The sequence below is a fragment of the Stegostoma tigrinum genome (assembly GCF_030684315.1).
Source record: "Stegostoma tigrinum isolate sSteTig4 chromosome 24 unlocalized genomic scaffold, sSteTig4.hap1 SUPER_24_unloc_2, whole genome shotgun sequence".
In the NCBI taxonomy this organism is placed as follows: Eukaryota; Metazoa; Chordata; class Chondrichthyes; order Orectolobiformes; family Stegostomatidae; genus Stegostoma; species Stegostoma tigrinum.
Genome location: NW_026728042.1, coordinates 108,649 through 134,182, shown reverse-complemented (window position 1 = coordinate 134,182; position 25,534 = coordinate 108,649). Strand labels below are relative to the sequence as shown.

The 25,534-nt window shown below is 49.8% G+C and overlaps 1 long non-coding RNA gene across 2 annotated transcripts in view; it reads right to left on the bottom strand.

Moving 5' to 3' along the window:
* Positions 1-25,534, bottom strand: part of LOC132207541 (uncharacterized) — a 393,348-nt gene that overhangs the window by 358,720 nt on the left and 9,094 nt on the right. For both annotated transcript variants that reach the window (XR_009443524.1, XR_009443525.1), the window contains exon 3: positions 8,283-8,511. This is a non-coding gene — a long non-coding RNA (uncharacterized LOC132207541). The remainder of the gene's footprint in view (positions 1-8,282; positions 8,512-25,534) is intronic.

The window sequence follows — 25,534 nt, the reverse complement described above, 5'->3', positions numbered from 1 at the left end:
GCAGCACAAGCCCTTGTTTCCAACTGCTGCATCAAACACAGAGTGCAAAATGTGCAACCAGAATTAATGACTGAACAGGCAGCCAAGTCAATATTTAGGAATAGGTTAAGCAAGTGGTCAAAGTAAGGATGAATAAAGCATTCACTGGAACAGAGTGGGCACATGGGACTAAGACTCATGTCCATGTAGAGGGTAAAATCTTTATACAAAAACGTTGGTTAGAGTGAGTGGCAACTGTTTGCCTTTATTCACGTCTTTAATGGATTCTAAGGCATGTCTCAGAAACTGATACTGCAATAACAAGTAGATAATAGCAAGGGGAAGAGGTAGGTTTTCATCAGACTGATGTTCTATGTCATTAGCGAAGCTTCTGGAAGAGCTTTACATTCGACTTAAATATTCAAAGGGGAGACCAAAACCTCTCCAAAGTAACGCCACTGATTATATCAAATGATTATATCAAATATCACAAGGTATACACACACACACACACACACACACACACACACACACACACACACACACACACACAGTATCCATATTGTAATTTCCACGTCATTTTCATTGTGATTGTGTTGAAGGTCAAAAGGCATGGAATTGTCACAGCAAACATCAAACTGCTGAAGTCTGGCAGAAATCCAAGAATCATCCCAACTGAAATAAAATGCACCTTTCAATCTGTAAAGACATGTCACAGCACAGGAGTTGACATAGGTGCAGTTGGAATTTTGAGTTTTATCATTAAGAGAATAAAAATGTCTCATGATTTTAATTTGTCATACCAACTTGCAGAGAAATCACGTACTACACATCTGGCATGATAGTAAAATAACAGTGGGGCACATAGATGCTCTACAATAGAGATAACAAGGTGTAGAGCTGGATGTACACAGCAGGCCAAGCAACATCAGAGGAGCAGGAAGGCTCATGTTTCAAGCCAAGACCCTTCTTCAGAAATCTTGGACATGATTTTGGAGTATCGTGGAAATTTGCAGCAATGGAAGGAGAGCATTTGGCCCAGCACATCTTTGCCAGCCAAATTAAAACTATCAAGTTGAATCCTGTTTTCCAGCTCTTGGCCCTCTACATTAATGTTAGTTCAAATACAGATCCAAGTTATTTTTAAACTCTAGCAGCTTTTATGTCTTCAGTTGCAAAACTTTATGGACCCTCTCGACACTCTTCTAAATATTTTGTCCCATCCTCTCCTAAAAACACTGCTTCGTGTTTTTGGCTGCAAAGTAAGTGACCACAGTCTCAGCCAAGAAACCAATCAGTCAGTACCTTGTATTATCATGGGAGGTGGAGACAGAACACTGGGCTTAGCCAGGATCTGTACTTCCATTAGCATTGCACACACCACACAGAGTTCCCAATTTAATAAAGAAAAGTTCTAATTATGTGGATTATGCTGGCAAAGTCACCATTTTATTGCCCATTTTTATGAAATATTTGCTTTCCTACTTCAGAAGGCAAGTAAGGGTCAACTGCCTCAGGGCTGAATTACACAAGACTCTGGGTTCCCCACCTCTTTGACTAAAAGCACAGAGGTGGGGAAGTCTGCCAAGCTCTGCAACCATCTAATGGGTTGATTGCTCCGCTTACACATGAAGATGTCCTGCCTCAGAGAGATTCAGGCCAGTAAGAGATTGGCAGCATTCCAGCACTGTACCAGCAGCACCACCAGAAGACGTGGTCATTACTGGTATTGCACTTGGGACTTGGACAATTGTTCCAGATTCAGCTCACCAAGTGAGAAGAATTGGTAGGCCCTAGGTGAGGATATGTTGGGGAGTTGGGGTGTTGTCAGAATTTTGAAGACTGGTGATAAGCAAGGCATTACATATGATCCTCTAATGGGAGCATGGGCTAATTTAGAAGAGACAGTCACCATCTGCCACCCCACCCTCAAACCCAGCCCCAACACAGCTCCCTGCTGGGTATTTGGCGTTAGGCCTCTCCAGCCATTTAAATCCCAATGATACCGCACCCTCCCACCTCGACTTATTGTCTAATAACAACAGCACGTATGCATCTTGCATTGGTAAAAGTAAAATGTCTCACAATATTTCATAGGAGGAATGATCTAATCAAACGTGACACTGGCAATATCAACACAGGTAACCGCTCTGGTATTTTAGAACCAATAATGTAAAGGAGAACATGGTCGGGGGGGGGGGGGGTGGTGGTGGTAAAGGAGTGGTGAGGTTTATGGAAGAAATTCCAGAGCTGAAGGCATTGTCAGCTGAAGGCATGGTCACCAATTATGGAGCACCAATAGACACGAAGACAGACTTTGTGAAGCATGGAGATTTTCATTGTCTGTCCCAAGGAAAATAGCATCATCATCACAGACATGAGCATTATTGGTAAACATTGATACAGTGTTGCATTCAGTCAGTGAACTTAGAGAACCAATAGAGAGAAATCCAACAAATGCACAGGCCACGCATTCAAAATCTAAACTCAACAGGGATCATGAGGTCAAAGGGACAGTCAACCCACAAAGGTTCTCAACACCAGAGAAGAAGCCAGAAAATTACAAATCAAAGTACTGTGTGTGACATGATCAATCAGTAAGAAACTATTTTTAAAAGGGACATGGTGTCTTCTCCTGAAAGACTTCCACTGCATCCAACAATTGGAGTCTTGTCGAACACAACTACAGCAGCTCTTCATAACTGGATAGCAGAGCAGCGCATCTCCAGACTATGACAGAATCTCATCCTGGCAAATAATGCTTTTAGTTTATTCCATCATCCTTAATCACAATATGTTTTACTCATGTAGGAGCAAGTCACATCAAAATAAATTAACATTTTCCCACGATTTACTCACAGCGTACCCTTCAAATCCCATTATTCTTTTATTTTTAACAAAATATCTGGAGTGAAGCTGTAGGCAAATATAGAACTGAATAAGATTCCCCCTCCCACATTGTGGCGTACATTATCAAGTTTCCAATTAAGCGATACATAAATGTTTCAGAAATCCTCACTGTGCCTTGTTCGGAAAGGGTTGCCTTTTCATCCTCCTTGCAGCCAGGATAGCTGGGAAGAGACATTACTCCTGCGTCTCAGACAATCTTTCCGAAAATACTGTTATTACTACATCATAGATCAGCCAGCTCGAGGTCTCCCCCGTTTAATCCTGGTTAATTTTAGAATTGAAATCTATCAATTAAAGCGTCTCCCAGCAAAACTGCTTCTAATTACCAGATCTGCAGCATCTATTGCTTTGTCATCAACAGGCACTTGTCAGCCCATCAATCAAGGGGTTAAATCTAAAATAGCCCCGGTTGTTTGGGGCGTGCGAGCCAGTGAGCATCCGGCAGTAAAGGAACAGCGTCAGAGGGCTGCAAGCTAACGGGGTCCGAATCATGTTGCCAAACCACTGCCCGGGTGTGGAGTCACTGCATTTGTCACATCCGAGTCCCCCCTCACGTCTCTAGGCTCTCTTTGCAACACAGCAACAACAACCTGCACAGAGTGGGTCAAACAAGATCTCCAGTTTGCACTTCCTCAGAAGCGAGACTCTGAGCTATTACCTTCTTGACAGCTTTCCACTAGAATTAGCTGTTTAACCATCTTAGTCACTGGCCTGATATTCTCTGGTCGGGCACTTTTTTTGCCGAAACAGAACAGTGCAAACCTCCAGAACCACCTTTCCCCTTATACTAACTGATTCTGTGCGTTGTATCTCAACCGTGGATTCGCTACAAACCATCTGCAATCTCTTGCCCGGTTGATAGGGAATCTAGGATTCCCAGTATTGACCTTATCAATCCTCAACGTCCAATCTGCGCTGTTAGGAGCAGAAAGCGCCGGCTTGTGAAGCTAAGGGATGCAGGGGAGCTGTCTGAGGGAGAGAGAACGCACTATTCAGGCTAATGCTACATTCCCACCGATTGCACTGTATCAAGAGTCGCTAACAGCATCGGTCAAGATAGGAGAGCCCATATTGAACAACAGACCAAACTCCCTCCCCTCCTACTCCACAATAACAAGACATTTGCAAAACACACAAAAAAAAACGCAGGCACATACACATCAACCAATAGAACGGTGTGTAAAGGGTACTCACTCGCTTTGCCTTGTTTCGGCCTTTGCAACAGCTTCTGCACTGCAGCTACATCTTCGGTTTTGACAGCTTGCAGTAATTCCTGATCTTTCCCCATGGCTTGTTGATGCGTGTGTGTGTGTTTATATGCGTGTTTTTGTATCCGATGCATCTTAGGTTTTAGGAGCTGAAGCGAGAGAGAGACACACACACACACAGAGGGAGGAAGACTATGCCTGGCAGTGTGTGTGCACAGAGGCAGAGGCAGGGACAGGAGGAGAGCGACCGATGGGTGAAAGGCATAGACAGCCTCGTCTCGTGTATCACAAACCAAAACAGCTCTCTCTCCCGAGATAATAAAATGTGAGGCTGGATGAACACAGCAGGCCAAGCAGCATCTCAGGAGCACAAAAGCTGACGTTTCGGGCCTAGACCCTTCATCAGAGAGGGGGATAGGGAGAGGATTCTGGAATACATAGGGAGAGAGGGGGAGGCGGACCGAAGATGGAGAGTAAAGAAGATAGGTGGACAGAGTATAGGTGGGGAGGTAGGGAGGGGATAGGTCAGTCCAGGGAAGACGGACAGGTCAAGGAGGCGGGATGAGGTTAGTAGGTAGATGGGGGTGCGGCTTGGGGTGGGAGGAAGGGATGGGTGAGAGGAAGAACCGGTTAGGAAGGCAGAGACAGGTTGGACTGGTTTTGGGATGCAGTGGGTGGGGGGGAAGAGCTGGGCTGGTTGTGTGGTGCAGTGGGGGGAGGGGACGAACTGGGCTGGCTTAGGGATGCAGTAGGGGAAGGGGAGATTTAGCATCCTGGTCCCTTTTCACTGGGGGTTGCCAACCTGCTGTCTCAGGAGTCAGCATAACATTTGGCGATTGCAATTTTACGCTGCAAATAGCGCCAATTTGAAAATAATACCGGCGTCTCCGGAAGTGAATTAAACTTGGACAAGAAGCAAATGCGGCTTCCATCAATCATTCCACCCGCCACCACAGCCCTCTCCCACTTCTTACGCCCCTTCAATTCTACTTAACACACAAATACAGCTCAATTCCGATTAGCACGTCTCGTTATTTTTTCACTCCCTTCCCCGCCATGTTAACCAGTTATCACTGAGCACCCTGGCTGGTTCCTTATCTGGTCAATCCATAATTGTACATCCCATCTGTGGTCTGGGATCAAGCTAGTTATTTGGGAATTATCTCCACACTTGTCTGAAAGGCAGTGTCTTGTTCTCCCTGGGTTATGTTTAATCTGGAAGCAATGCTAATGATGCTGTCTGACTTGGGGTCATGCTTGTCATCAAGATTTGTATGTGCACTCTGCGCAGGGCGGCAATTAACTCGGAAATGTTTTCAGCTAGCGGCTGAACGGCTCTAAGTGTCTGCACCCCTCTCATGTGTGTAAATTATCACCGACATGTAAATCTCTGATGGTTCTAATTTGGGATACCACATTATCAATGAGTTATTTTCCGTGTCTTCAGATCCAATAACATCAGTATCCACTTGCCCACATCATTTGGATGCTTGAGATAGGCGGAGGTAACAGAGAAGGTTGAAAAGGACAAAGATGCTGTTGTGATGTGCATGGGCTATCCAAAAGCATTTTGTACAATTTTTGAAGAAAATCTTAGAATGAAAGGGACAGCAGCAAAATGGATCCAAAATTGTCTGAGGGATGAGAAAGAGAGTGTAATATAACAAAGTGTGTAGCTGGATGAACACAGCAGGCCGAGCAGCATCTCAGGAGCACCAAAGCTGACGTCAGCTTCTGTGCTCCTGAGATGCTGCTCAGCCTGCTGTGTTCATCCAGCTACACACTTTGTTATCCTGGATTCTCCAGCATCTGCAGTTCCCATTATCTCTGATCACAAGAAAGAGAGTGTTGATGGGTGTTTTTCTGATTGAGAGGATGTTTGTTGTGGAGTTCCCCTGAGGCTGGTATTAAGACCCTTGCTTTCCTGATACGTACATAAATGATCTAGGCTTGGGTGTGCAGGGGACAACATTGTACTGTACAGATGACACAAAACTCCAATGTACTGCGACCTGTTATGAGACATAGAGTCATAGAAATGTACAGCACAGTCGTTGGTCCATTTCATGGGCGACATGAGACTTTCATTCCTGGGTGTTGTTTTGAAATTGAAATTGGATTCAAACATGCGTCATGGTGAAAGTTGATTCTGATAACCTGAATCTCCGGATTACTAGTCCAGTGATGTTGTCACAACACCTCCATTTATGAGAATGATTCTCAGGGATGAGAAACTCAGTTATGAGGATTTTTTCAAGGTACTGGGACTGCTTTCCTTGGAAACTTGATAGAAACTTTCCAAAACCATGAGTGCTCAGGAGAAAGCAGATAGGAATAAAATGCTTCAGAGATAATAGGAACTGCAGATGCTGGGAAATCTGAGATAACAAGGTGCTGAGCTGGATGAACGCAGCAGGCCCAGCAGCATCAGAGGAGCAGGAAGGCTGACATTTCAGGCCTAGACCCCTCTTCATTTTTCTCAAGAAAGTTCAGAAAGCTCTTCATCCAGTTCTACACCTTGTTATCTAGGAATAAATTGTTCCCACTCCTAAAATGAATCTGGAACCAGAGGGCACAGTTTCAAAGATGCGAACAAAAGAAGCAAATGGGCAGTGAGAAAAAATACTTTATTCAGCCAGTGAGTGATCTGGGCCTGGAATCCACTGCCTGGAAATGTGGTGGTGGCAGATTCAGCGAAGGCACGCAAGAGGGATGGTTACTTAAACAGAAAAAAAAATACATGCAGGGTTTTTGGAAAAAGGTAGAAGATTGGCCTTAAATTAGAGTGCTCAAAGAGCTTGACAAGTATGATGGGCTGAATGTCCTCCTTCTGCGTTGTAGCAATTCTGCGTTTCTGCCAGGTTCACTCTTCTGTTGTGGGCAGTGATGGATGGCATTTTTGCAGGCAATCACGTAGGTGCTGGATTTTGTACATGACGGGTAGAATTTAACACCCCTCTCTTTATGCGGGGTTTGAGCTGGAGAGTGTAAGTACGGACCTGACTGTCTTTCAAGTTTTACCCTGATGCAGTCTCGATTGGGAAGGCTGGTAAATGGTCTTTACTCCCCTGAGTGGGCAATTAATAACTGAGGCTGAACAAATATCACACAGAAAGTTTGAGAAGTAAAACTCTTAATTATAGAATCCCTACAGTGTACAATCAGACCCTTTGACCCAACATTGACCTTTGCGCATTCCACCCACACCCATTCCACTATAACCCACCTAACCCACACATCCCTGGACACTCTGGGCAACTTAGCATGGCCAAGCCATCTAACCTGCACATCTTTGGACTGTGGGAGGAAACTGGAGCACCCAGAGGAAACACATGCAGACACATACAGAATGTGCAAACTCCACACAGACAGTCACCTGAGGTTGGAATTGAACCTGGGTCCCTGGAGCTGTGAGGCAGCAGTGCTAACCATTGATCCGCCATGCCATATTAGTAGCGATGGCAAACAGATAGCACCTGACTACCTTTTCTTACAACCTCCTGATTCCCTGGCCAGAAAACCTCTCCCACGACCCCAATTTGTTCATGACTCACTAATAGCATTGGATTAATTGCAGTACCAGCATCAGCCACCCTTCCTGGTGGCACCACCTGCAATGGTGAGACACTCGTCTCTGTTTGGCCAGCATCTCTCAGTGAGTGGGGTTTTAGCCACAGACTGCCCCCGAATGGTTAAGTGCTCGGTTGGCACTTCATTCACTGGAACTTTCCTGACAAGGTAACCTGGGGTTTCTGTCAGTTCTCCAAGTGCTAGGTATAATCCCTGTCATCTGATTCACATTCTGATGGAAGTATGCGTAATGCTGCTTGGATGCTAATGGTATATGTTTTGACCTCAGTATTCCAGTTACAATCCTCTCTTAATCCAGTGCAGTGAGGATAGAGATATCACCAACTACTTACAGGTTAGATGCAAGTGGATTTCCGCTGACTCTTGTAAAAGTGTTTAGTGGTTTTCAGAGCTGTTTAAGCCAGCTGAAATCTCTCAGGAATGGGGAAGCATTCCCTGACTGTGAGGATACTGCACAAGTCAACAACAGGGCTACAGTCGTGGCTATCCCCTCAGACAAGCATGACTGAGAGAATGGACAGAAATCACACAGAGCAGGACAGGTGACTGGAATAAGGTGAATGATGAAGGAGACAACGATTCTCAGTGGGATACCTGAATCTCCAGAGTCTGAATGGAGCCATTTTTCCCGTCGTGAAGAACTGTGCGTGAGCTTTCACCTTAGTACAGACATCCTCACTGGAATTGATCACTTCTGAAACTGTAAGTACAACCTCCAAGCAGGGTCACAAGGTCATGGCCAGAGGATGGGAAGATTCCAGGCTGGCCCAAAGATTACTTGCAAAATTTTCCAGCTTGTCATTTTTCCTGTTCCCATAAGGACCTGTAATGGAAATCAAAATTACATGAAAATCAAGTACATTTCAGTTTTCCTTGTCAGAGAGCAGCAGGATACTGAACAGAAGATTTTGTAATAATTCTTCAATATTCTGCCCTGCCATCCTCATTTGAACAACTTGAAGGAATGAGGCGGTGACAAGAGCCTTTGTTTGATGACGTGGTCCATATGGGAGTGTGTATTACACACTCAGAGGGGCTGCATAAAGTACCACAGGAAATGTAATGGTGCAGACCACTGGAGTAGTTCAATGTTGTTTCTGCTGCCTGGAGCACTCTGGGGCAGTCCTGCAGGACAGAGAAGGGCCGGTGTCGTCATGATTCTTGATAATCTCCAACCTTGGCATCATGAGGGTACGCTGTCGCTGCCAGTGATAGGGCACCAGCTGAGAAAAAGGAGGAGTTGGAAGCAGTGAGGAGGTAACCATTGCAGCTTTTTTGTTGCCAGACTTTCTGTGATCCACTCGACCAACTGTAATACAGGTAAATGTAAGCTCAAATTCCACTAACAAGGCTGAACCTTCCCTCTCCTTGACTGTTGACTACCACTGCACCACTTGTCTACAAACAACAGTAAATGCCATCACAATATCGATATTTCAAAACAATAATGTTGAACGATCTATGCCATAATGCATGCAAATATCAACTGCCCTCATTTATTTCCTTCATAGAAGTATTACAGGTGCCTTTTTCTTGCTTCATGCTCCCACAGAGTGCGATCCCTGTGACTGTGGCACTGCTGGTGAAAGCTGATGATTTTTATTGTGTTTATCCTGAGTAACTCGAGCTCCAGAAGGGCCCACCCAGGACTGTACCACAACAGCAAAGTGTGGCAGAAATCAGGGCTGGCTGGCTGACCCCCCCCACCACCACCCCCCCCCCCACCACCCCCCCCCACCCACCCACACCACCCCCCACCACCCCCCCCCACCCACACCACCCCACCCCCCACCACCCCCCCCCACCCACACCACCCCACCCCCCCCCCACCACCCCACCCCCACCACCCCCCCCCACACCACCCCCACCCCCCACCACCCCCCCACCCCCCCACCCCCCCCCACCACCCCACCCCCCCCCCCACCACCCCACCCCCCACCACCCCACCCCCCCCCCACCACCCCACCCCCCCCCCACCACCCCACCCCCCACCACCCCACCCCCCCCACACCACCCCCCCCCACACCACCCCCCCCACCCACACCCCCCCCCACCCACACCACCCCCCCCCACCCACACCACCCCCCCCCACCCACACCACCCCCCCCCCACCCACACACCCCCCCCCACCCACACACCCCCCCCCCACCCTCACCACCCCCACCCTCACCACCCCCCCACCCCCCCACCCCCCCACCCACCCCCCCACCCACACCACCCCACCCCACCCCCCCACCCACCCCCCCACCCACACCACCCCACCCCACCCACACCACCCCCCCCCACCCCCCCCCACCCACACCACCCCCCCCCCACACCACCCCCCCCCACCCACACCACCCCCCCACCCCCCCCCACCCACACCACCCCCCCCACCCACACCACCCCCCCCACCCACACCACCCACACCACCCCCCCACCCCCCCCACCCACACCACCCCCCCCACCCACACCACCCCCCCCACCCCCCCCACCCACACCACCCCCCCCACCCCCCCCCACCCCCCCCACCCACACCACCCCCCCCACCCCCCCCACCCCCCCCACCCCCCCCACCCCCCCCACCCACACCACCCCCACCACCCCCCCCACCCCCACCACCCCCCCCACCCCCCCCCACCCACACCACCCCCCCCACCCCCCCCACCCACACCACCCCCACCACCCCCCCCACCCCCACCACCCCCCCCACCCACACCACCCCACCCACACCACCCCCCCCCACCCCCCCCCACCCACACCACCCCACCCACACCACCCCCCCCACCCCCCCCACCCACACCACCCCCCACACCACCCCCCCCCCACCCACACCACCCCCCCCCACCCACACCACCCCCCCCCACCCACACCACCCCCCCCCCGCCCCCCCCCCACCCACACCACCCCCCCCCACCCCCCCCCCCACCCACACCACCCCCCCCCACCCACACCACCCCCCCCCCCACCCCCCCCCCACCCACACCACCCCCCCCCCCGCCCCCCCCCCACCCACACCACCCCCCCCCACCCACACCACCCCCCCCCACCCCCCCCCCACCCACACCACCCCCCCCCCGCCCCCCCCCCCCACCCACACCACCCCCCCCCGCCCCCCCGCCCCCCCCCACACCCCCCACCCGCCCACACCCCGCCCACCCCCCACACCACCACCCCCCACCCCCCACCCACACCACCCCCCACCCCCCACACCACCCCCCACCCCCCACCCCCACCACCCCGCCCCGCCCGCCCCCCCCCACACCCCCCACCCGCCCACACCCCGCCCACCCCCCACACCACCACCCCCCACCCCCCACCCACACCACCCCCCACCCCCCACACCACCCCCCACCCCCCACCCCCACCACCCCCACCCCCCCCCACCCCCCACACCACCCCCCACCCCCACCACCCCCCTCCACCCACACCACCCCCGCCCGCCCGCCCCCCCCACCCCACCCCACCCCCACCACCCCCCCCACCCGCCCACCCCCCCCCACCCACCACCCACCCCCCACCCACACCACCCCCCACCCACCCCCCACCCACACCACCCCCCACCCCCCACCACCCCCCCCACCCACACCACCCCCCCCCACCCCCCACCCCCACCACCCACCACCCGCCCCCCCACCAGGGGAGGGATTCAAGACCGTGGAGGGATTTGAAACCGAAACTAGAGTTTATTAATTAATATTAAAATTGAGGATTTGCTGAACTTGGAATTGATGCAGGTCAAGGGGCACAGGATGTGCTATGAACGGTTAACATAAACAGCAGAAGACCCTGATTTTATCGAGAATAGAAAGCGGGAGGTGCGCAGGGTGCATTGGAATAATTCAGTGCAAAGGGACCAATAGCAAGAATGTCTGTTTCAGCAACAAATAAACTGGGATTGGAACAAAGTAAGATGTTACAACAGCATTCGTTTGATCGTTCTTTGTGAAAGGGGTGGGGAGCGGTTGTGAGGAAAGAAGGGGTGAGGGCAGGACATTTCCATAATTCTTCTTTCTTTGAATTAGAGTTTCTTTATTTAGTTTTACTGTCTTCTGTCCCTGTAGAGTGCACTGGGTTAATGGCAGGAAATGTACAAGGAGAAGTCCCCTCAGTGACAGCCAACTATGTGACAGCAATTAAAAGAGGAATTACTAAATAATGGTGACTAAATCTGGAGAACTATGATTTTGATTACTAATGAGATTTATCAGCTCTGGTTTCTTTCAGTTGACAGCAAGAGGTTTGTTGATGAATCTCGAACATTCACAGCTTTGACTTTCAACCAACTTTCCAAAAGGGGTGGGGTGGGGGGGGGTTCGTGAATGGAAGGAGCTGCCAACAGATGCGGTCGAGGCAGATAAAATTGCTGTATTTAAAAGACATTTGGACAGGTACACAATTAGGAAAGGTTTAGACGGATACCAAACACAGGCAAATGGGACTGGTTAAGTTTGGGACACCTGATCATTACAGATGATTGGGACTGAAGGTCCTGATTCTGTGCTGTATGACTCTATGAATCTATGACTGAAGAGCTAACTAGGTGTGTGCATGAGGGCAATGCATTTGATACAGTCTACTTGGGCTTCAGCAAAGCTTTTGACAAGATCCCCCATTTGAAGACTGTTAGAACAGGAAACAGTCCATGGGATCCGAGGAAACATGTGCACAGGAAATCATAACTCATGTAATTTGAATGAGTTTTTTAAAGTAGTAATCAAGAGCATTCATGAAGGCAGAAAGATGGACGCATACGGGCTTCAGTAAGGCGTTCAAGAAGGTTCCTCACGGTACTCCAAGAGGGAAGTTAAATCACACGGAGCACAGGGACAGCTAGCCATAGAACATAGAACATTACAGGCCCTTCGGCCCTCGATCTTGTGCCGACCTGTCATGCCGATCTCAAGCCCATCTAACCTGCACTATTCCATGTACGCCCATATGCTTATCCAATGGCGACTTAAATGTACCTAAAGTTGGCAAATCTACGACCGTTGCAGGCAAAGCGTTCCATTCCCTTACTACTCTCTGAGTAAAGAAACTACCTCTGACATCTGTCCTATATCTTTCACCCCTCAATTTAAAGCTATGCCCCCTCGTGTTCGCCGTCACCATCCGAGGAAAAAGGCTCTCCCTATCCACCCTATCTAACCCTCTGATTATTTTATATGTCTCAATTAAGTCACCTCTCAACCTTCGTCTCTCGAATGAAAACAGCCTCAAGTCCCTCAGCCATTCATTCTAAGACCTTCCCTCTATACCAGGCAACATCCTAGTAAATCTCCTCTGCACCCTTTTCAAAGCTTCCACATCCTTCTTATAATGCGGTGACCAGAACTGTATACAATACTCCAAGTGCGGCCGCACCAGAGTTTTGTACAGCTTCACCATAACCTCTCGGTTCCGGAACTCGATCCCTCTATTAATAAAAGCTAAAACACTGTATGCCTTCTTAACAGCCCTGTCAACCTGGGTGGCAACTTTCAAGGATCTGTGTTCATGGACACCGAGATCTCTCTGCTCATCTATACTACTAAGCATCTTACCATTAGCCCTGTACTTTGCCTTCTGGTTACTCATACCAAAGTGCATCACCTCACACTTGTCTGCATTAACCTCCATTTGCCACCTCTCAGCCCAGCTCTGCAGCTTATCTATGTCTCTCTGCAACCAATCCTTTGTCACTATCCACAACTCCACCTATCTTAGTGTCATCTGCAAATTTACTAACCCATCCTTCAAGGCCCTCTTCCAGGTCATTAATGAAAATGACAAACAGCAGTGGACCCAACACTGACCCTTGCGGTACACCACCAGTAACTGGTCTCCAGGATGAACATTTCCCATCAACTACCACCCTCTGTCTTCTTTCAGCAAGCAAATTTCCGATCCAAACTGCTATATCTCCCACAATTCCATTCCTCTGCATTTTGTACAATAGTCTGTTATGGGGAACCTTATCGAGCGCCTTGCTGAAATCCATATACTCCACATCAACCGGTTTACTCTCATCTCCCTGTTTGGTCACCTTCTCAAAGAACTCAGAAAGGTGTGTGAAGCACGACCTTCCCTTCACAACACCGTGCTGACTATCCCTAATCAATTTATTCTTTTCTAGATGATTGTAAATCCTATCCCATATAACCTTTTTCAACACTTTACCAACAACTGAGGTAAGGCTCACTGGCCGATAATTACCAGGGTTGTCTCTACTCCCCTTCTTGAACGGGGGAACCACAATTGCTATCCTCCAGTCATCTGGCACTATTCCTGCAGACAATGATGAGTTAAAGATCAATGCCAAAGGCTCGGCAATCTCCTCCCTGGATTCTCAGAGGATCCGAGGATAAATCCCATCCGGCCCAGGGGACATAGCTATCTTCACCCTCTGTAGGATTTCAAAAACCTCTTCCTTCTGAACCTCAATCCCACTTAGTCCAGTAGCCTGTATCTCTGTATTCTCCTCAACAGCATTGTCGTTTTCTAGAGTGAATACTGTTGAAAAATATTCATTTAGCGCTTCCCCTATCTCATCTGACTCCACACACAACTTACCGCTACTATCCTTGATTGGGCCTCATCTTACTTTTGTCATTCTTTTATTCCTTAAATACCGAGAGAAAGCCTGAGGGTTTACCCTGATCCTATGCGCCAACAACTTCTCATGTCTCCTCCTGGATCTTCTGAGCTCTCTCTTTCGGTCTTTCCTGGCTACCTTGTAACCCTCAATCACCCTAACTGAGCCTTCACATCTGAAAGTAACAGAAGCCTTCTTCTTCCTCTTGACCAGAGATTCCACTTCCTTCGTAAACCACGGCTCCCGCACCCTGCAGCTTACTCCCTGCCTGACAGGTACATACCTATCTAGGACACACAGGAGCTTTTCCTTGAATAAGCTCCACATTTCTATTGTGCCCATCCACTGCAGTTTCCTTCCCCATCCTATGCTCCCTAAATCTTGAATAATCTCTTCGTAATTGCCTTTCCGCCAGCTATAACTCTTGCCCAGTGGTGTACACCTATCCCTTTCCATCACTGAAGTAAACATAACAGAATTGTGATCGCTATCACCAAGGTGATCAACGACTTTGAAATCAAACACCTGGCCAGGATCATCACCCAGTACTGATGTGGTCACTGCACCCCAATTCCATCAGTCAATACATCCCATTTCACTCAGTCACTGCATCCCACATCCCTCAGTCACGGCATCCCATTTCACTCAGTCACTGTATCCCGTTTCTCACTGAGGCTGCATTCAAGTTCCGTCAATCACTGCATCCCATTTCCGTCAGTCAAGGCATCCCATTTCCCATCGTCACTGCATCCCATTTCCCTCAGACTCTGCATCCCATTTACCTCAGTCACTGCATCCCATGTCCCTCAGTCACTGCATCCCATTTCACTCAATCACTGCATCTCCTTCACCACAGTCACTGCGTCCAATTTCCATCAGTCACTGTTTCCCATATCTCACAGACGCTGCATTCAATTTCCCACACTCACTGTATCCCATTTCCCATCGTCACAGCATGTCCTTTCCCTCAGTCTCTGCATCGCATGTCACTCAGTGATTGCATCCCGTTTCCCTCAGTCACTGCATTCCATTTCCCTCAGTCACTGCATCCCATTTCCGTCAGTCACTGCATCCCATTTCACTCAGTCACTGCATCCCAAGTTCCTCGGTCACTGCACCCCAAGCCCGCTCGGGCACTGCATCCCTATGAACACACTCACACCTTCCCAGTACCTCAGTCACTGCAACTCATTTCACTCAGTCACTGCAGCTCATGTCACTCTGTCACTGCATCCAATTTCCATCAGTCACTGCATCTCATTTCACTCATTCACTTCATCCCATTTCATGCAGTCACTGCATCCCATTTCACTCAGTCACTGCATCCGATTTCCTTCAGTCACTGCATCCCATTGCCCTCAGTCACTGCATCCCAGTTCACTCAGTCACTGCGTCCCATTTCCATCAGTCACTGCATCCCATTTCCCACTGTCACTGCATCCCATTTCCCACTGTCACTGCATCCCATTTCCCAGTCACTGCATCCCATTTCCCTCAGTCACTGCATCCCATTGTCCTCAGTCACTGCATCCCATTTCACTCAGTCACTGCATCCATTTCCATCAGTCACTGCATCCCATTTTTCACAGTGACTGCATCCCATTTCCCACAGTCACTGCATCCCATTTCCCTCAGTCACTGCATCCCATTGCCCTCAGTCACTGCATCCCATTGCCCTCAGTCACTGCAACCCATTTCCCACAGTGACTGCATCCCATTTCCCACAGTGACTGCATCCATTTCCGTCAGTCACTGCATCCCATTACCCTCAGTCGTAGCATCCCATTTCCCACAGACACTGCATTTCCTTTCCCTAAGTCGCTGCATCTCATTTCCACCAGTCACTGCATCCCATTTCACTCCCCACTGCATCCCATTTCACTCAGCCACTGCATCCCATTTCACTCAGTCACTGCATCCCATTTCACTCAGCCACTGCATCCCATTTCACTCAGCCACTGCATCCCAGTTCACATAGTCACCGCATTCCAGTTCACACAGTCAGCACATCCCATTTCACTCAGTCACTGCATCCCATTTCACTCAGTCACTGCATCCCATTTCGCTAGAACACTGCATCCCATTTCCGTCAGTCACTGCATCCCATTTCCCTCAGTCGCAGCATCCGATATCCCACAGACACTGCATTTCCTTTCCTTAAGACACTGCATCCCATTTCCCTCAGTCACTGCATCCCATTTCCGTCAGTCACTGCATCCCATTTCCCTCAGTCACTGCATACCATTTCTATCAGTCACTGCATCCCATTTCCCACTGTCACTGCATCCCATTTCCCAGTCACTGCATCCCATTTCCCTCAGTCACAGCATCCCATTTCCTCAGTCACTGCATCTCCTTTCCACAGTCAGGGCAATTACATTTCACTCAGTCACTGCGTCCCATTTCACTCAGTCACTGCATCCATATCCGTCAGTCACCGCATCCCAGTTCACACAGTCAGCACATCCCAGTTCACAAAGTCACCGCATCCCAGTTCCGTCAGTCACTGCATCCCAGTTCCATCAGTCACTGCATCCGATTTCCATCAGTCACTGCGCGCATTTCACTCAGTCACTGCATCTCATTTCACTCATTCACTGCATCCCATTTCACGCAGTCACTGCATCCCATTTCACTCAGTCAGCGCGTCACATTTCACTCAGGCACTGTATCCCATTTCCCTAAGTCACTGCACCCCAAGCCCGCTCAGGCACTGCATCCCTATTAACTCAGTCACTCTTTCCCAGTACCTCCGTCACTGCATCCCATTTCTCTCAGTCACTGCTTCCATTTCCATCAGTCACTGCAACCCATTACCCTCAGTCACTGCATCCCATTACCCTCAGTCCCAGCATCCCATTTCCCACAGACACTGCGTTTCATTTCCCTAAGTCGCTGCATCTCATTTCCACCAGTCACTGCATCCAATTTCATTCCCCACTGCATCTCATTTCACGCAGTCACTGCATCGCATTTCACTCAGTCACTGCATCCCATTCCACTCAGTCACTGCATCCCATTTCACTCAGTCACTGCATCCCATTTCACTCAGTCACTGCATCCCATTTCCCACTGTCACTGCATCCCATTTCCCACTGTCACTGCATCCCATTTCCCAGTCACTGCATCCCATTGTCCTCAGTCACTGCATCCCATTTCACTCAGTCACTGCATCCATTTCCATCAGTCACTGCATCCCATTACCCTCAGTCACTGCATCCCATTACCCTCAGTCGCAGCATCCCATTTTCCACAGACACTGCATTTCCTTTCCCTTAGTCACTGCATCTCATTTCCACCAGTCACTGCATCCCATTTCACTCCCCACTGCATCCCATTTCACACAGCCACTGCATCCCATTTCACTCAGTCACTGCATCCCATTACCCTCAGTCACTGCATCCCATTTCACAGAGTCACTGCATCCCATTTCCCACAGTCACTGCATCCCATTGCCCTCAGTCACTGCATCCCATTGCCCTCAGTCACTGCATCCCATTGCCCTCAGTCACTGCATCCCATTGCCCTCAGTCACTGCAACCCATTTCCCACAGTGACTGCATCCTATTGTCCACAGTGAGTGCATCCCATTTCCCTCAGTCACTGCATCCCATTTTCCTCAGTCACTGCATCCCATTTCCATCAGTCACTGCATCTCATTTCACTCAGTCACTGCATCTCATTTCACTCAGTCACTGCATCTCATTTCACTCAGTCACTGCATCCCATTTCCCTCAGTCACTGCATCGCACTTCCCTCAGTCACTGCATCCCATTTCCCACAGACACTGCATTTCCTTTCCCTTAGTCAGTGCATCCCATTTCACTCAGACACTGCATCCCATTTCACTCAGTCACTGCATCCCATTTCACTCAGCCACTGCATCCCATTTCACTCAGCCACTGCATCCCAGTTCACATAGTCACCGCATCCCAGTTCACACAGTCAGCACATCCCAGTTCACAAAGTCACCGCATCCCAGTTCGGTCAGTCACTGCATCCCAGTTCCATCAGTCACTGTATCCGATTTCTATCAGTCACTGCGCGCATTTCACTCATTCACTGCATCCCATTTCACGCAGTCACTGCATCGCATTTCACTCAGTCACTGCATCGCATTTCACTCAGTCACTGCATCGCATTTCACTCAGTCACTGCATCGCATTTCACTCAGTCACTGCATCGCATTTCACTCAGTCACTGCATCCATTTCCACTCAGTCACTGCATCCCATTTCACTCAGTCAGTGCATCCCATTTCCATCAGTCACTGCATCCCATTTCCCACTGTCACTGCATCTCATTTAAAAGTCACAGCATCCCATTTCCCTCAGTCACTGCATCCCATTTCCATCAGTCACAGCATCCCATTTCCTCAGTCACTGCATCTCCTTTCCAGGGACACGGCAATTACATTTCACTCAGTCACTGCGTCCCGTTTCACTCAGTCACTGCATCTCATTTCACTCATTCACTGCATCCCATTTCACGCAGTCACTGCATCGCATTTCACTCACTGCATCCCATTTCACTCAGTCACTGCATCCCATTTCACTCAGTCACTGCATCCCCTTCCACTCAGTCACTGCGTCACATTTCCATCAGTCACTGCATCCCATTTCCCTCAGTCATTGCATCCCATTGCCCTCAGTCACTGCATCCCATTGCCCTCAGTCACTGCATCCCATTTCCCTCAGTCATTGCATTCCATTGCCCTCAGTCACTGCATCCCATTGCCCTCAGTCACTGCATCCCATTTCCGTCAGTCACTGCATCCCATTTCACTCTGTCACTGCATCCCATTGCCCTCAGTCACTGCATCCCATTACCCTCAGTCACTGCATCCCATTAACTTCAGTCGCAGGATCCCATTTCAAACAGACGCTGCATCCCATTTCCGTCAGTCACTGCATCCCATTGCCCTCAGTCACTGCATACCATTTCACTCAGTCACTGCATCCCATTTCCCTCAGTCACTGCATCCCATTTCCCTCAGTCACTGCATCCCATTTCCCTCAGTCACTGCATCCCATTTCCCTCAGTCACTGCATCCCATTTCCATCAGTCACTGCATACCATTTCACTCAGTCACTGCATCCCATTTCCCTCAGTCACTGCATCTCATTTCACTCAGTCACTGCATCCTATTTCACTCAGTGACTGCATCACATTTCACTCAGTGACTGAATCACATTTCACTGAGTCACTGCGTCCCATTTCACGCTGTCACTGCGTCCCATTTCACGCTGTCACTGCATTTCCTTTCCCTTAGTCACTGCATCCCATTTCACTCAGACACTGCATCCCATTTCACTCAGTCACTGCATCCCATTTCACTCAGCCACTGCATCCCATTTCACTCAGCCACTGCATCCCAGTTCACATAGTCACCGCATCCCAGTTCACACAGTCAGCACATCCCAGTTCACAAAGTCACCGCATCCCAGTTCGGTCAGTCACTGCATCCCAGTTCCATCAGTCACTGTATCCGATTTCTATCAGTCACTGCGCGCATTTCACTCATTCACTGCATCCCATTTCACGCAGTCACTGCATCGCATTTCACTCAGTCACTGCATCGCATTTCACTCAGTCACTGCATCGCATTTCACTCAGTCACTGCATCCCATTTCACTCAGTCACTGCATCCCATTTCACTCAGTCACTGCATCCCATTTCACTCAGTCACTGCATCCATTTCCACTCAGTCACTGCATCCCATTTCACTCAGTCAGTGCATCCCATTTCCATCAGTCACTGCATCCCATTTCCCACTGTCACTGCATCTCATTTAAAAGTCACAGCATCCCATTTCCCTCAGTCACTGCATCCCATTTCCATCAGTCACAGCATCCCATTTCCTCAGTCACTGCATCTCCTTTCCAGGGACACGGCAATTACATTTCACTCAGTCACTGCGTCCCGTTTCACTCAGTCACTGCATCTCATTTCACTCATTCACTGCATCCCATTTCACGCAGTCACTGCATCGCATTTCACTCAGTCACTGCATCCCATTTCACTCAGTCACTGCATCCCATTTCACTCAGTCACTGCATCCCATTTCACTCAGTCACTGCATCCCCTTCCACTCAGTCACTGCGTCACATTTCCATCAGTCACTGCATCCCATTTCCCTCAGTCATTGCATCCCATTGCCCTCAGTCACTGCATCCCATTGCCCTCAGTCACTGCATCCCATTGCCCTCAGTCACTGCATCCCATTGCCCTCAGTCACTGCATCCCATTGCCCTCAGTCACTGCATCCCATTGCCCTCAGTCACTGCATCCCATTTCACTCTGTCACTGCATCCCATTGCCCTCAGTCACTGCATCCCATTACCCTCAGTCACTGCATCCCATTAACTTCAGTCGCAGGATCCCATTTCAAACAGACACTGCATCCCATTTCCGTCAGTCACTGCATCCCATTGCCCTCAGTCACTGCATACCATTTCACTCAGTCACTGCATCCCATTTCCCTCAGTCACTGCATCCCATTTCCCTCAGTCACTGCATCCCATTTCCCTCAGTCACTGCATCCCATTTCCCTCAGTCACTGCATCCCATTTCCCTCAGTCGCAGCATCCGATATCCCACAGACACTGCATTTCCTTTCCTTAAGACACTGCATCCCATTTCCCTCAGTCACTGCATCCCATTTCCGTCAGTCACTGCATCCCATTTCCCTCAGTCACTGCATACCATTTCCATCAGTCACTGCATACCATTTCCATCAGTCACTGCATCCCATTTCCCACTGTCACTGCATCCCATTTCCCAGTCACTGCATCCCATTTCCCTCAGTCACAGCATCCCATTTCCTCAGTCACTGCATCTCCTTTCCACAGTCAGGGCAATTACATTTCACTCAGTCACTGCGTCCCATTTCACTCAGTCACTGCATCCATATCCGTCAGTCACCGCATCCCAGTTCACACAGTCAGCACATCCCAGTTCACAAAGTCACCGCATCCCAGTTCCGTCAGTCACTGCATCCCAGTTCCATCAGTCACTGCATCCGATTTCCATCAGTCACTGCGCGCATTTCACTCAGTCACTGCATCTCATTTCACTCATTCACTGCATCCCATTTCACGCAGTCACTGCATCCCATTTCACGCAGTCAGCGCGTCACATTTCACTCAGGCACTGTATCCCATTTCCCTAAGTCACTGCACCCCAAGCCCGCTCAGGCACTGCATCCCTATTAACTCAGTCACTCTTTCCCAGTACCTCCGTCACTGCATCCCATTTCTCTCAGTCACTGCTTCCATTTCCATCAGTCACTGCAACCCATTACCCTCAGTCACTGCATCCCATTACCCTCAGTCCCAGCATCCCATTTCCCACAGACACTGCGTTTCATTTCCCTAAGTCGCTGCATCTCATTTCCACCAGTCACTGCATCCAATTTCATTCCCCACTGCATCCCATTCCACTCAGTCACTGCATCCCATTCCACTCAGTCACTGCATCCCATTTCACTCAGTCACTGCATCCCATTTCACTCAGTCACTGCATCCCATTTCCCACTGTCACTGCATCCCATTTCCCACTGTCACTGCATCCCATTTCCCAGTCACTGCATCCCATTGTCCTCAGTCACTGCATCCCATTTCACTCAGTCACTGCATCCATTTCCATCAGTCACTGCATCCCATTACCCTCAGTCACTGCATCCCATTACCCTCAGTCGCAGCATCCCATTTTCCACAGACACTGCATTTCCTTTCCCTTAGTCACTGCATCTCATTTCCACCAGTCACTGCATCCCATTTCACTCCCCACTGCATCCCATTTCACTCAGTCACTGCATCCCATTACCCTCAGTCACTGCATCCCATTTCACAGAGTCACTGCATCCCATTTCCCACAGTGACTGCATCCCATTTCCCACAGTGACTGCATCCCATTGCCCTCAGTCACTGCATCCCATTGCCCTCAGTCACTGCATCCCATTGCCCTCAGTCACTGCAACCAATTTCTCACAGTGACTGCATCCTATTGTCCACAGTGAGTGCATCCCATTTCCCTCAGTCACTGCATCCCATTTCCCTCAGTCACTGCATCCCATTTCCATCAGTCACTGCATCTCATTTCACTCAGTCACTGCATCCCATTTCCCTCAGTCACTGCATCCCATTTCCCTCAGTCACTGCATCGCACTTCCCTCAGTCACTGCATCCCATTTCCCACAGACACTGCATTTCCTTTCCCTTAGTCAGTGCATCCCATTTCACTCAGACACTGCATCCCATTTCACTCAGTCACTGCATCCCATTTCACTCAGCCACTGCATCCCATTTCACTCAGCCACTGCATCCCAGTTCACATAGTCACCGCATCCCAGTTCACACAGTCAGCACATCCCAGTTCACAAAGTCACCGCATCCCAGTTCGGTCAGTCACTGCATCCCAGTTCCATCAGTCACTGTATCCGATTTCTATCAGTCACTGCGCGCATTTCACTCATTCACTGCATCCCATTTCACGCAGTCACTGCATCGCATTTCACTCAGTCACTGCATCGCATTTCACTCAGTCACTGCATCGCATTTCACTCAGTCACTGCATCCCAATTCACTCAGTCACTGCATCCATTTCCACTCAGTCACTGCATCCCATTTCACTCAGTCAGTGCATCCCATTTCCATCAGTCACTGCATCCCATTTCCCACTGTCACTGCATCTCATTTAAAAGTCACAGCATCCCATTTCCCTCAGTCACTGCATCCCATTTCCATCAGTCACAGCATCCCATTTCCTCAGTCACTGCATCTCCTTTCCAGGGACACGGCAATTACATTTCACTCAGTCACTGCGTCCCGTTTCACTCAGTCACTGCATCTCATTTCACTCATTCACTGCATCCCATTTCACGCAGTCACTGCATCGCATTTCACTCAGTCACTGCATCCCATTTCACTCAGTCACTGCATCCCATTTCACTCAGTCACTGCATCCCATTTCACTCAGTCACTGCATCCCCTTCCACTCAGTCACTGCGTCACATTTCCATCAGTCACTGCATCCCATTTCCCTCAGTCATTGCATCCCATTGCCCTCAGTCACTGCATCCCATTGCCCTCAGTCACTGCATCCCATTTCCCTCAGTCATTGCATCCCATTGCCCTCAGTCACTGCATCCCATTGCCCTCAGTCACTGCATCCCATTTCCGTCAGTCACTGCATCCCATTTCACTCTGTCACTGCATCCCATTGCCCTCAGTCACTGCATCCCATTACCCTCAGTCACTGCATCCCATTAACTTCAGTCGCAGGATCCCATTTCAAACAGACGCTGCATCCCATTTCCGTCAGTCACTGCATCCCATTGCCCTCAGTCACTGCATACCATTTCACTCAGTCACTGCATCCCATTTCCCTCAGTCACTGCATCCCATTTCCCTCAGTCACTGCATCCCATTTCCCTCAGTCACTGCATCCCATTTCCATCAGTCACTGCATACCATTTCCATCAGTCACTGCGTCCCATTTCACGCTGTCACTGCGTCCCATTTCACGCTGTCACTGCGTCCCATTTCACGCTGTCACTGCATCCCATTTCACTCAGTCACTGGATCTCATTTCACTCAGTCACTGCATTTCCTTTCCCTTAGTCACTGCATCCCATTTCACTCAGACACTGCATCCCATTTCACTCAGTCACTGCATCCCATTTCACTCAGCCACTGCATCCCATTTCACTCAGCCACTGCATCCCATTTCACTCAGTCACAGCATCCCATTTCCATCAGTCACTGGTTCCCGTGTCTCACAGACGCTGCATTCAATTTCCGACACTCAATGTATCCCATTTTCCATAGACACAGCATCTCCTTTCCCACAGTCTCTGCATCTCATTTCCATCAGTGATTGCATCCTACTTCCCAAAAATAGTGCATCCCATTTCGCTCAGTCACTGCATCTCATTTCACTCGGTCACTGCATCCCATTTTCTTCAGTCACTGCATCTCATTTCCGTCAGTTACTGCATCATATTTCCATCAAACAATGCATCTCATTTCACTCAGCGACTGCAGCTCATGTCACTCTGTCACTGCATCCAATTTCCATCAGTCACTGCATCCCATTTCACTCAGTCACTGCATCCCATTTCACTCAGTCACTGCATCCCATTTCACTCAGTCACTGCATCCCATTTCACTCAGTCACTGCATCCCATGTCCCTCAGTCACTGCATCCCATGTCCCTCAGTCACTGCATCCCATGTCACTCAGTCACTGCATCCCATGTCCCTCAGTCACTGCATCCCATGTCCCTCAGTCACTGCATCGCATTTCACTCAGTCACTGCATCGCATTTCACTCAGTCACTGCATCCCATTTCACTCAGTCACTGCATCCCATTTCACTCAGTCACTGCATCCCATTTCACTCAGTCACTGCATCCCATTTCACTCAGTCACTGCATCCCATTTCACTCAGTCACTGCATCCCATTTCACTCAGTCACTGCATCCCATGTCCCTCAGTCACTGCATCCCATGTCCCTCAGTCACTGCATCCCATGTCCCTCAGTCACTGCATCCCATGTCCCTCAGTCACTGCATCCCATGTCCCTCAGTCACTGCATCCCATTTCCCTCAGACAGGGCGTCCCATTTCCATCAGTCACTGCGTCCCATTTCCTCAGTCACTGCATCTCCTTTCCACAGTCACGGCAATTCCATTTCACTCAGTCACTGCATCCCATTTCACTCAGTCACTGCATCCCATTTCACTCAGTCACTGCATCCCATTTCACTCAGTCACTGCATCCCATTTCACTCAGTCACTGCATCCCATTTCACTCAGTCACTGCATCCCATTTCCATCAGTCACTGCATCCCATTTCCATGAGTCACTGCAACCCATTACCCTCAGTCACTGCATCCCATTACCCACAGTCCCAGCATCCCATTACCCACAGACACTGCATTTCATTTCCCTAAGTCGCTGCATTTCATTTCCACCAGTCACTGCATCTCATTTCATTCCGCACTGCATCGCATTTCTCTCAGTCACTGCATCGCATTTCACTCAGTCACTGCATCCCATTCCACTCAGTCACTGCATCCCATTTCACTCAGTCAGTGCATCCCATTTCCATCAGTCACTGCATCCCATTTCCCACTGTCACTGCATCCCATTTCCCACAGTCACGGCAATTACATTTCACTCAGTCACTGCTTCCCATTTCACTCAGTCACTGCGTCACATTTCCATCAGTCACTGCATCCCATTTCCCTCGGTCGCTGCATCCCATTTCTCTCAGTCACTGCATCCCA